The following is a 14,986-nucleotide window of genomic DNA, read 5'->3' as shown; positions in this document are numbered from 1 at the left end:
TTCAACGCTTTGCAAGGTTTGTTTTTGAAAGTAGTCGTTTTCCGATTGCAGCCCTCCCATGAAATCCGGCTTTGTGCAGCTCCCGACGAATAATTTTTGTGAAAACTGGGTTATCGAGGTGGTCATTTAGCTCTGCAGTAATTTTGGGAGCTGTACTTTTGTGATCTTTTGTAACAATTCATGTAAGAGTCCGACAATCCCTGTTTGAAAGTTTTGGTTTCCTTCCGGAGTTTTGTTCCGACGAGGAGGTTTTTCTCTCTACTCAAAGGCTGTCATTACTTTCGGGGCAGTACTTCTTGATACACCAAACATTTCGACTGTTCTCGTTACGCTAGCGCCTGCCATACGAGCACCAACAATTTGACCTCTTTGAAAGTCCGATAGATCTATAATTTTAATGAATTTTAATTATCTATTTCTGATATCTGAAAAGAAGCAGCAATTTTAGAAAAACACATTGAGCAACACTTATAATAAATAAAAAAAAACATAAAAATAAACAAGCTTTTGATGGTTTTATAGATATTTCAAAATTATCATGCTATGATGGTAGGTGTTTCCATTATTTTGTCCAACCCCTGTATATAAAGATATGTATGTATGTATATATATATATATATATATATATATATATATATATATATATATATATATATATATATATATGTATTATAATATTAGGGGAACTTACTAGGATATTCAATTTAATTATATCAAATTGAATTTTATAATGAAAAATATATTAATAATTTAGAGAAGAACCACCAAGATGCAATTCAAACAATGAAGGAGATCAGACACCATCAACAAAAACGTACTCTTGAAAATACTGATTTAAAAAACTATAAAATCCAAAAGAATTTATAATCCATAAAATCTAGAAAATATTAGATTAAAAATTCAGTTTAGTAAATTTATAAAAACGAAAGTGAATAATAGACTACGCGCGTTTCGTGGCCACATAATAGTGGAAAAGATCTGTGCAATTTACAATAAATCGATCAAGATAAGTTCCACTCAGAATGAGGACACTCTTCAGGTCTTGAAAATTAAAAAAAAAACGTATCCTAATATTTAAAAATGTAAATAAAATAAAATAGGAAAAAGTAGAAATATCTTTACGTTTAAGAAAGCAATTATTAATACAATACATAAAATGTCAAGGTTTTATAATAATAATCAACTGTCAAGTTAAATGTATAATTCGTCGAATGAAAAAATACTTTCTGTGGATTAAGAATATTTGGAGAGTCTGAGAAGGTCATTGCTGATATTTATCCACAGTGATTAAAAAAAAAAAATTACGGTGATGTACTTGCATAGCAAGTGACATGATCTGAGATCGTGTGCTGAAACAAAAAAAAAAACAAAATAAAAACAGTTGCAGCGTGGAAGATGTTTGTAAGCCATTCACGAACACACTAAAACAGTTTCACTTCAACATTTAAATTTCATTTGTGTCAAAATATTTTCGTCGCTTTGAAACTGACCTGTTTTAAGTTAAAAAGGAAAATGGCTAAAACCGGTCTGGATAGTTAAGGCGTTCCAATCAATCATAACAACAAAATCACTTAAAAATTTTTTTACAATGATTATACGGGTATTTTTTTAAAAATTCATTCAATAAATAATGTTTTTACATTACGTATACATTAATAGAATAAACTGTCGGTTTTCCAAATAGCAAATTAAAACTTAAAATGAAAACATTAAAAGTGATATTGAGAGACTTTGCAAATGAAAATGGAACACTCTGCAGTGAACGCAATGAATATTTAAATTTGCGAGAAATTGGAGTTAAAAAATTCAATAACCTTGAGAAATCGAAATCATAGGAAATTTCTTAGAACATGAATTTATAAAGATATTTTCAGACGGTCAACCCTTTGATAATTGGTTTCTTTAAGTAATTTTAGTAATTGCTAAACACCGAATTAACAAGCATCTTTCTCCATAATAGTATAGATAGACATGCTTAATTTTGGGGAAGCTATTTCAATTAAAGTGTATTTTATGTATATGTGTATATATATATATATATATATATATATATATATATATATATATATATATATATATATATATATATATATATATATATATATAAGCCAGCTGGAGGAGATGTCCTCCTGGGGCTAAAAGCAACAGTAACATCCACCCCTAGGGGTCAGCCACACTTAAGTGACAATATACTACACTTTATCGTGCAGTTACTGTTAATACTTCATTTAGAGAATTAACATTGCTTATATATATATATGCATTAAAGAAAGCAAAACAATAAAGCAAAAATGTGTTCAGTATGTTAGTTCAGTATGTTGGCCCCAGGAATTTCTGCCAAAGAGACATGGTTAAACAAAGTTTTACATCTCCCTCATTCTCTCACATACCCCCTCTCTCTCTCTCTCTCTCTTATTATTGCTCCCACTGCCACCATCAACACTACTACTTTTAATAAAACATCAAGTCTCTCTAAATTTCTATATATATATTATAAATATATAATATATATATATGTGTGTGTGCGTGTGTGTGTATTGCTTGCGAGAAATAACTCAAATCTAAGTATGGAAAAAATTAATGTTATTTAAACTGCCAGAAAAATAGTCAGAATTTGAAAACCAATATTTGTCTCTACTCTAGGTACAAGGTACAAGGCCTGAAATTTGTGGGGTGAGAGCGAATCGATCAGATCGACCTCATTACGCAACTGGTACTTAATTTATCGACTCCGAAATGATGAAAGGCGAAGTCGACCGCGGCGGAATTTGAACTCAGAAGGTAAAGACAGATGAAATACTGCTAAGCATTTCGCCCGGCGTGCTAACGTTTCTGCCAGCTCACCGCCTTTCTTTGAAAACCAATATTGGATTAAAAATGGTATTTGTGGTGGCTTTGATGTTGCTATGGGCTCTGCCAAATCCGCGCAGGTTACGGATATTGTAAGCATTTGTATTTTATTTATCTTCGGTAAGGAAGACGGAGGAAGAAAATCGCCAACGATTCACATGTAGTTACATTTCATATATATATATATATATATATATATATATATATATATATATATATATATATATATATATATATATATATATATATATATGTATATATGTATATACATTCGAGCACGCACACACATGCACACATAAATGTGTACGTTTGTACGTATGCATGCATATATATGTATATATATTTATGTTTATGCATATATGTGTGTATATATATATATATATATATATATATATATATATATATATATATATATATGCATATATATATATACATACAAATACATTTACACACACATATATAGATATATACACTATATACATTCATATATATATATATATATATATATATATATATATATATATATATATATACGTATACACACACATACATACGTACGTATGGATACATACACACAAACACACACATACACACATAAACTGCAAAATTTTCACAAAACGTTTACTCAGTGATTTCCGTTCTCATTCGTCGGACACTTGTGATGAATACTGAATGAAATCATGATCATTCTTCTTATTACTCGAACTATTTTCCTTCACCATGTTTTGCATTTATGTCCTTGCTTATTTCTGTGTTCCTTTCTGTCGAAGATCGTAGGCTCGAAACGTAAAAGACTTTCTCACTTCCCAAGCGCTAAACTGATATATCTGTTTGCTGTTTACACACCCATCTTCGTCTTTTTTTTTGTAAATTCCAACTATATATATATATATATATATATATATATATATATATAGTATATATATATATATATATATATAGTATATATATATATATATATATATATATATATATATATATATATATATATATATATATATATATATATATATATATATATATATATATATATATATATATATTAGGGTGGTGCACAATTATTGCGGCTTTATTCAATAAAGTTTATTCAACAAAAACAATAACAACATTTGACTAAAACATCTTTAAATGATTATTCACAAGCAAATGGGGAGCAGTAATTGAAGTAGATGGTGAATATGCTCCGGAATAATCATTCACATGTACATACACATGTACACGCACACACAAACACGTCTACACACTTACCTAATTACTCATGTACATCCATAAGTACATACGTGCATATTTACATACATACATATATACATACATACATACATGCGTATAAACATGCACACATGCACACGCATGTACACAGATGCATACGCACACACATGTACACACACACACATACATACATACATACATACATACATACATACATACATACATACACACACACATACATGCGTACATATATATCATGAACTAAATGTTACTTTCTAAGATGCAGCACGGAATTTTGTCAGTGAACGGGTCGCGGTCTGAAAGCGACGAAAATATTTTGACAAATTAAATTTAAATGTTGAAGTGAATCTAACGGTTTTTGTGTGTTTCTTAAATGGCTTATAAACACCTTCCACGCAGCAATAGTTATATATATATATATATATATGGATATGTCTTTGTGTCTGTGTTTGTGCTCCTTCCTCACCAAATTCCCGTATCTTAGCGATTTGGCAAAAGAGCCCGATAGAATAAGTAGCAGGCTTATAAAAAATATCGGAGTTCGATACATTCGACTAAAATCTTTTCAAGGCGCTGTCCCAGTATGCCCACAGTCTAATGACTGAGTCAACTAAAAGATAAAAAGATATATATCTATAAATGCGAACGTAGACACACACACGCCCATACACACACATTTACACACACACACGCTCATACACACGCACACACACTCACACAGATATCTAATCAATTAATATTGTAATATCACAATTATTTGCCAATATATATCGCAATACTGGTTGCAGGAATAATTTTCTGCATGAAAAATAATTTCAATAGATTTAGTTTAACAAATTTGAAATAGTGTCGCAAATATTCTACGTCAAATAACATTAACAACAATTACAATAAGTAGATTCTTAAGAAAATTTGTAATATGGTCATCATTACAGAATTTTTACAGCATGAGAGATAATGAAATACCTCACATGTTCCACGACCACGTACACACAAGCACACACAAACGCGCACACGCACACACATACACACACGCACACACACGCATGCACACACAGAGATGAAAAGTGGGATGACGCTGACGCTCATACGCGTATGTATATAAATTTCCTTACTTGTTCTGATTTCTGCTCCATTTTCCTTATCCTTGAATTCTGAGGATAGAACGAGAAGCAATCCAAAAGCTATGAGAGAAGAAATGGAGTAACGTCGCGAAATGTTCCTGGAAAATTGTGCGAAATCCATTGTGGTGGTCGCTATCCGGTGGTACGTCAGAGTCGGCAGTGGTTTTAACAATAAATCTATAGTAGATCTCAACCAGAGAGTTATACCTTAATTTCTGAGACGTTCATATATACTTAGCACACGGCATTCTATCTTTCCTCAAAATTGATTCGTACATTTATTAACCAATGATAATAAACGCCACAAAATGTGGGTGTGTACTTATAAATGATCTGTTAAATTATTGGCTGTTAAAAGTCTGATATTCCCACTAAATAACTGCAATGATATTTTTCTGTTATTATCTACACAGAAACGCATAACATATAAATACACGAGTGTGTTGGAGATTAGTATTTATTTGTGTTTTCCTTCTTAGCACTTACTAGAAAACTTATTATTTAGTCGGAAAACTATCTTTATTTTTCAGTAAATATATAGGCTATATTCTAGTAAATTTTATTTTTGATGCAATGAAAAGTTTTTTTTATGAGTTAGTTTATGATAACGTCTTTAACAACAGTTAAAATGGTTGGATTATTTTAAAAATCCGTTTGCAAGCGTCGACGGAAAATATGGTTATTGCATCGAAATATATGAGATGCAAAACTTACAAGAAACATACACTCAAACAGACCTACGTAAGGTACAACATTCTGTATATTTTGGAGTTGTGTTCTTCACAATGTAAACCGTTTCGAAGTAAAATTTAGTTGGTGGTGCTTTTGAGGTTTATTCTCAGATAGTTGCTTACAACATTTGATTGTGAAATTATTGAGCCATCATCTATATGTCAATATTTGCATGGTTGGATGATGTTGGCGTTTGAAATAAGCCATCCGGATGCGCTGCTGTATATTGAAACGTTATGTTAAGTTATAATAAAAGTAATTTTATATTAATCTGATGGGTTACACGATACTTTTTTTGAGTACAAATTTATCATTCTTAAACAAGAATATTATTGACAGTACAATAATATTCTCGTCTAAGAATAACACACACACACACACACACACACACACACACACACACACACACACATATATATATGTATATGTTTGTGTGTCTGTGTCTGTCTCATCAACATCACTTGACATCTGATGCTGGTGCCTTTACGTCACCGTCATTTAGCTGTTCAGCAAGAGATACTGATAGAATAAGTACGAGGCTTACAAAGTATAAGTCCGGGGGTCGATTTGCTCGACTAAAGGCGGTACTCCAGCATGGCTGAAGTCAAATGACTGAAACAAATAAAAGAATAACAAAAACAAAACAAAAGACGAAAACAGGGGGTGTAGACAACAAACAGATGTATTAGTTTAACGCTCCGGAAGTGAAAAAGTCTTTAGACGTTTCGAGCCTACGCTCTTCGACAGAGAGGAACACAGAAAGAAACAAGGAGAGAAAATAAAGAATGTGTAGTGGCATATATATATATATATATATATATATATATATATATATATATATATATATATATATATATATATATATATATATATATATATATATATATAATTGATCGCTGACCAAAACATTCAATTTTTTTTCTCCGTGTTTTTCTCCTTGTTTTCTCCGTATTCTTTCTGTTGAAGAGCGTAGCTCGAAACGTTAAAGACTTTCTGTATTCCCGAGCATTAAACTAATACATCCTTTTGTTGTTTACACCACCTGTCCTCGTCTGTTGTTGTTTTTTTCGTAAATTCTCCCATATATATATATATATATATATATATATATATATATATGCGTGGCACCTTGGAAAAGTATGTTCTAATATTACCTCAAGCCGACCAAAGCTTTCTGATGTGGATTTGGTAGACTGAATATATATATATAAACTCAAGGATCGCTCCATATGTGTGTTGATACACACACACACACACACACACACACACACACACACACACACACACACACACACACACACACACACACACACACACACACACATATATATACACATCAATACACACACATGGAGCGATCCTTGAGTTTAAAACAACTTTTTCACTTTTGTAGAAGTGAAACAATTTCATCACAAATTTTCTTGTCAGAATTTTTCTTTTTCTTCTGCTGCTTACTTTTCACAAACATCCTGTTTGTTTGCTTTTACTTTCGGTTTGCACACTGTCTAGTATATTATTTCTTTTTCTGGTTGGAAATTAAGACGTGTGTTGTTATCACCAGGTTCTTAAGATAGTGTTATTTAAATTGTTTTTGGCAAACTACCACTAAAACAAAAACAAACAAAAGCACTCAGAGAGCGCAGGCCACCGCGAAGGCAACACCAACGTCCTCTCAACCATTAGCCGCCGCCGTCGTCGCAAACTCCTCGCCTAATTTCTAAAATTAGCCAGGCATGATTTTTAAAATGAGAATATCTGAAATAAACTCGACTGCTCTCACAGAGGAGAATACTAAAAATGAACCCGACAGCTCTCAAAAATTAAGTAAAAAACAGGAAAAAATAACCCAGAATCCCTATCCAGTACCAGATGGATCCCAAAATCTAATCAGTTCGTGCCAGCTACGAGGCCAAACATCCCTGAAAGTTTCAACCGAATCCATCCATTGCTTCTTGAGATATTTTGTCCACGGACAAAAAAAAAAACACGACTGAAACAATACCTTCACCTTCGCGATGGCGGAGGTAAAAACTAATACTTGAGACATTAATAAGTATGATACATTATTTGTCTTTAAAAAAAAAAACTCACCGAATCCCTCGAAAATGAACAAAAGCGAGCAAAATTTCTAATATATTGAAAATAATTAGCAGTACAGAAGAAAACATGATTGGAAATTTGAAATATTTCGTAAGAAGTTTGCTTCCCAACCACATGACTCCGGGTTCAGTCGCGTGGCAACTTTGGCAACTGTAATCTACCAAAACGTCGGGCCGTCTTGTGAGTGGATTTTATAGACGGAAACTGAAAGAAGCCCATTGTGAATACTATACGATGCAATATAATATATAATATAGCATATAATGTATAGATATGAATGTGTGTGTGTGTGTGTGTGTGTGTGTGTGTGTGTGTGTGTGTGTGTCTTTGTGTCTGTGCTTGTTCCCTACCATTGCTTGACAATAAGCGTTGGTATGTTTACGTCAACCTGACTTAGTGGTTTGGCAAAAGAGACCGAAAGAATAAGTACCAGGCTTCAAGAATAATAATAAATAAATAAAATAAAAATAAGTACCGGAGTCGATTTATTCGACTAAAAATTCAAAGTGGTGCCCCAGCATGACCGCAGTTTAAAGACTGAGACAGACGAAAGAACAGCAACATTAATTTACGATAGTTTTATAAAATAGACGAAAAGTGAACGCATCAAAAATACAAGCTCTAATTCAGAATACATATCATTTAAATGAGGTTGTTTCCCGAAAGTAAAAGTGATGTTGTAAAGACACGGATCACTTATACAGACACACACAACACATGCACAAATTCATACATTCATAATACATGCGCACACACAAACACGCATATATATATATATATATATATATATACGAAAAAAATTTAATCTGTGTTCGTGGGAAGAGCCATTTTAACGATGTTTACTGCCCTAACTCATCGAAACGCCGGTGTTTTAATGGTGGCAGCTGATGAAGGATATGTTCTCTATGTGGCCTGCTTGTTTGTTGTACCTTGTTTATCATTTTGTCCATGTTCTTTTGCAGCGTCATGTACCCAGATATGTATCTATATGTACATGTAGATGAAGGTATGTACATACATGTATATATATATGCATATACTCATATATTGTTTATATATATATATATATATATATATATATATATATATATATATATATATATATATATATATATATTAGAAGGTTTGGAGGTGATGTACAGGAATTATATATTAGAAAAAATAATAAGGTACTTAGATATCTGGATGGTTGTACATTTACAGATTTTTATTAATATGTCACATGTTTTTATAAATTAAATTATTTTTTCTAATATATATATATATATATATATATATATATATATATATATATATATATATATATATATATATATATATATATATATATATATATATATATATATATATATATATATATATCTTGCTGGTATGTTAGATACATGCATCCAACTTACGCTTTACATAATCTGCGTAATTAATTCTTTCTCAGTTCTATATTTAATATCCGTCAAATGTAAATAATGTGTTAATTCTTTTTATTTAATATTATTCCTCCATACGAGGCGGCGAGTTGGCAAAACCGTTAGCACGCCGGGCATAGCGGCATTTTGTCCGACTTAAAGTTTTGTGTTCGAATGCTGCCGAGGTCGATTTTTACCTATCATCATTTCGGGGTCGATAAAATAAGTACCAGTTGAGCATTAGAGTCGATGCAATCCACTTACTGCCTCCTCTGAAATTGCTGGCCTTGTGCTAAAATTTGAAGCCAATATCATTTTTCATATGAGGCGTCGAGCTAGCAGAATCGTCACCACGCCGGGGAAAAATGCTTAGCGGCATGTCTTCCGATTTTACATTCCGAGTTTAAATGGCGTTGGGGTCGACTTTGTCTTTCACCCTTTCCTAAGTCAGTATACCGCAGCTTTAGTACAAAAGGTTCAATCTCTGTAAAAGATATTCCTCTACAAAAGATCAGGTTGAGGGCTGCTTGAGATCTGTATGGGAAACAGATGATCACCACAACAAACAAGATGTATGGGTAAGAGAACTGGAACATGGCTACTGCAGGCATGTTCAGTAAAAACAATAACAATAGGGAAATGCTGGAAATAACACTAAAAAATGCCAAAAAGGAAATACCCAGGCCCTGGCCTAATAACAAACTGTTACCTGAGGAATTTCGTCTTTTTTTGGTGAGATCTCATACGGTTGTATGGAGAAAGTATCAAGAGTGCACAAGAACTGCTCCAATGGTTATCAACTGCAACTACCTTCCTCATCTCACCAAATAGCCAGACCACCCTCGCTAAAAATTACTGCTTAATCGCCTGCCAGAACACCATGTACAAACTATACAACGGGTGCCTCAATCTGTTCATGAAGATTGTGAAACCAACAACATTATAGCATCTGAACAGGTTGGAGGTAAAGAGAAAGTGTGGGGTTGTACACAACAGCTACTAATGAACAAAAATGATCTAAGAGAAAACAAAACAATCACAATAACTTAGCCGTGGTGTGGTTGGGTAACCAGAAGGCTTTCGATAGTATGCCACCTGGTATGAACTTGAGGAGAGGTATGAAATAAGAACAGATACAGGTAAAATTTATTTATCAGAACAACAGAAAAAAATAATAAGCTAGTTTACTGAGAAGATAGTACATGGTTAATTGACACGTAAAACACAAACCAGAGAAGGAGTCGATTATGACAACAGTTTGGCATTGAGTATCGACAACTTTATGAGATCCCACTTTGAGAGCTACATCTATGCAATCCAAGAACAAGAGGCCCCTCCACCAAGTACTTAGAACATACAAGGCAGAAAACGTTGGCAGACAACAAATGTAGGCTGTGCAAAGCCAAGACTGAAGATATCATCCATATTATTGCCAACTTCGAGAGAATGTCTTCCAAATATTATCTTCCCATGAGGCATTAGATGGTGGTTAGAACAGTCTGGAACAAAATAACAAAAAAGAGAATACCTACAGACGAAGTCGACCATATTGAGACCGAGGGGTAAAAGAATTGAAAATTAAAACAGCCACAGAGTTAAAATACAACCGGCCAGATATCATTATGTGGGACCACAAAGAAAAGATATGTTCTGTTGTAGAAATCAGCTGCCTCCTGGACACGGATGTAGTTAGAAAATATAGAGGACATCTACAGACCATTGATAAGGCCAATCCAGTACCCATGATGCACTTTCAGCTTCATTTTTATTATTATTGTAGCAACAGGATACATACCAACCCGTCTAGAACAGAGTATGGTTGAACTTGGAATCTTGGGGTGCGAATACAAATTCTTAATTTATAAGCTACAGATGATCACGCTATCTGGAACTATAAAAATCTTCAAGACCCTCTTATGATTCAAAGGATGACGGTCAAATCATGATACTTGCCTTCACAACCTTGCTGTCAAGTCGGTGGTCAGTCAAAATCTATTCTAAATTAATAAGAGAAAGAGAAGACATACGAGTTCAGGTTTATACCTGTAATTATTGGGGCACTGGGAGATGTAAAATACTACGTAAGTACCAATCTTGAGAAATTACGCTTTTCAACAACAAAAAGCGGAACGTTGATTCGAAGACGACAAATCCAAGCCATCATTGGAACTGTAAAAATCTGTAAAACTTACCAAATGTTTATGACCTATCAGCATGTCTAGACATGCAAATATATGCACGAGAATGCACACATAAAGCAGAACATACAAATATGCACGTGCATAACTCCAAATACTGCACCTGTACACACGTACCTATAAAAATACTCTGTTGATGTTGAAATTCTAATGAAAGAGGCTTGGATCTAGGTTAGAAACCAGCTCTTACTCTTTTGGCAAGGAACCTTGAAATAAAACTGAATTATTACACACATACATGCATACATACATACATACATACATACATACATACATACATACATGCATGCATGCATACATACATACATACATACATATATACATACATACATAAGTCATCTTCCGATTAATCGTAATTCGATACTGAGATAACTTCAAGGCCTTGTTGTATTTTACCTTGTTTTGATAGAATTTTGTTTTAAACTAGAAGCGTGAAAGTATATATTTTAGGCTGACAAATAATGGCTAACGCTGGAAAGAAAAACGGCATTTGTTGTTTGTTACAGAGATTCATCGACTCAAAGCTGAAATAGCAACTGTTAGTGAGACTAAATTAACTGATAAATGCAAACATAGTGAAAACGACGACGCATTCAGATTTTACTGGTCTGGGATATAATGATTACGTGTCAGAAATGCTGGTGTAGGTTTTACATTTGGAAAATAATATTGGCGAAATGTTAAGAGAACGAATGAAAACGGAGTTAGTGACAGACATGTGACGACGAAAGTCACTCTATCTCAAAACGAAAATCTAACAGTTTTCAACCGTCATAAAATACAGTTAAATATAAACTCGATGTTGGCCTTGAACCACTCCTCAAATCTGCTGCAAAATCTGGCATGTTATTTTCAATCTCGTACTATGTTGAGGGAGAGTGAGTGCGGGTGATAAGAGAGGAGAGAAACAAGTAGGAGGATGGTTTTCATAGCATAGCTATAACAAGCTTCTATATTTACAAGGAGAGGGAATGTGTAATTGAATAATCTATATTTATGATACGTAAAATGTATATATTTATGCATATATATCTATATGCTTACATAAACACAGACACACCCATACGCACACCTCTATTCATTTTTTATTAATCTTTTTATTTATTCGTCCATTTATTTATCAATCTAAATATCCCTGAAACTGTCTCTCAGACTCTGTTTGGTTGTATAGTTCTTTATATACACACGAGGGGGCGTATGAAAAGTTTTGAGCCTTCGAGGCCTTCGAGACTTTGAAGTCTTGTGCCTTCATCAGAAGTCTTGTACGATGTCTTGTTTTTGTGAGGCTCAAGACTTTTCATACACCCCTTGTATATGAATGTGTGTGTGTGTGTGTGTGTGTGTGTGTGTGTGTGTGTGTGTGTGTGTGTGTGTGTGTGTGTGTGTGTGTGTGTGTGTCTGTGTGTGCGCATGTGTGTGCGTGATGCGCGCGTGTGTATACATACGTAAATACATAGATACGGGAGAAATGCAAATGTTCAAAGCACGACCTAGTTAAATCATGGACAAATAACATAATTGAAAAGATCAAATCTTAAGATCGCTTGCTGGAATGTAGCAGAATCTGGCTACATCTAATTTTAAAAGACATCTAATTTTGTAAGCCGAGGTCAGGCAATCTGCGCAGAGAAGCTGATGTTGGTCTCACTGTGAAACGCAATTAGTGCAGTATTTCACAAAATTTCCTCATAATTTCACTGAACTTATAATAATACTATGGTTGCAACAAGAATCAATTCATTACTGTGATTATTATATATGCGGCAACACTTGACAGGTCCCAGAATGAAATAAATCGCTTTTATAGTATCTGGAACAATTATGAGGTATGTCGATAGGAATGACAAATTCATAACATGCAACAGCAGATCTAGAAGGACATGATTCTGAATTTCGGATTCTGTCCGAGCAGGCGTGATTCTAAACTTTGGAGTTCCATGAACTAGGAAGCAAAATGAAAATGAGTAAGTTCTGTTATTTCTGTTAGAGCTAGTGATAACTAATACTTGGTTGAAGAAAAAGAATAAATACAAGGCTACTTAGAAGCATTTACGTTCACGTCGTTAGCACGTTCTCGAATATGTAATTGTCAGCAGAAAAGACCTAACGGATGTAAAATCTGTCCGAGCCATGCATGGTGGTGAAATTTGGAGAGATGAGAGGTCGTTAGTTGATTAACTGGTGATTACAGTCCGTATAAGGCTGAGGAATCCAGTTTGATTGATGTTTCCATATTAAACTTCCCTGAAACACTTAGACAATACAATGAAGCAGCGAAAGTTATCGATTTAAATCACAACTGTGAACCCTGAGCAAGTTTCAGTGAACAACTCAATGAAGCTGCTTCTTCTAAGGCTTGAATTTATTGAAAGAAAACAAAGTATTATGTTTTGGAAGAGCGTGGTACTTGACATGTCGATCTGTTTTTCTCTGCCGGGATGCGAACAGAATAAGTGAGAGAACTCTTTTAAAGAATACAAGGCTAAGGATGAACGGAATTCGCGGCTGTCTTTGTGAAAATAATAAATCTCATGAAATTCAGACATCTGCTGAGAAATGAGATTCGAAATCTCTGTACGGCCAGTTGTGTGCAGACTATGGCCCATCATCCTTACTCCTCTGCATACAATGGCCCATCGTCTTTGCTTCTCTGCATACAAAGACTGGTAACACAATGAAACGTAAGCCAGAGGAAATCAAACCCAGCTGGCAGCAGCGTTTTAGCGATGAATTTGACAGTGAGGCCGTCGTATATCCTACTGCAATGGAGGGGCTTGTACAGGCTCCTGTGATTTCTATCAACTTGATGATCCACGCACTAATGATGAAGTAATAGTAGCTGTAAAACTGGTGAATATCAGGGAATCGCTTGGGTATGATGGCTACGTTGAAGAACGGGTTCAGAACAGGGTTGATGATATACTGGCGTTTTTATCTACCATATTTCAGCCAGTATGGACGAGAGGTGAAACTAAGGTAGAATGGAAAGTTGCTATTCTCATTTCCTTCTATAAGACAAGACACAGAGGCATATGTTATAATCACCGCGATATCTCTCTATTTCAGTTGTGGGCAAAATCTTCAGAAGGATAAGTTTAAATCGGTTGATAAACCGCTTTGTACCAAATATTCTTCCTCAGTTACTATGTGGCTTTCGGTCAAATTGAGATACAATTGCAAATCATCTCTACAGCTCTACAGGTCGAAAAGAAGTGCGGAGAACAACTCAATCCGTACCTGTATTTCATCGATTTTACCAAGGTCGTTGACACTGTAAATAGCCTAATTCTTTGAAGTGTCCTTTTCAAACTAGAGTGTACGGAAAATTTCAGGTGTCTCATTTATGACA

General features: G+C 34.0%; 1 long non-coding RNA gene across 2 annotated transcripts in view; it reads right to left on the bottom strand.

Annotated features, from left to right (window-relative positions):
- LOC128250361 (uncharacterized) overlaps nt 1-5,474 on the bottom strand; it is a 46,767-nt gene extending 41,293 nt beyond the window's left edge. The window contains exon 1 of one of the 2 annotated variants that reach the window (XR_016237676.1): nt 5,196-5,474. This is a non-coding gene — a long non-coding RNA (uncharacterized LOC128250361). The remainder of the gene's footprint in view (nt 1-5,195) is intronic. The other variant, XR_016237677.1, reaches the window with a different exon arrangement.
- Between the last annotated feature and the right edge of the window lie 9,512 nt (nt 5,475-14,986).

The sequence above is a fragment of the Octopus bimaculoides genome, chromosome 20, assembly GCF_046866305.1.
Source record: "Octopus bimaculoides isolate indiv1 chromosome 20, ASM4686630v1, whole genome shotgun sequence".
Taxonomy (NCBI): Eukaryota; Metazoa; Mollusca; class Cephalopoda; order Octopoda; family Octopodidae; genus Octopus; species Octopus bimaculoides.
The sequence above is the reverse complement of the archived record's forward strand: the minus strand, read 5'-3'. Positions and strand labels throughout refer to the sequence as shown.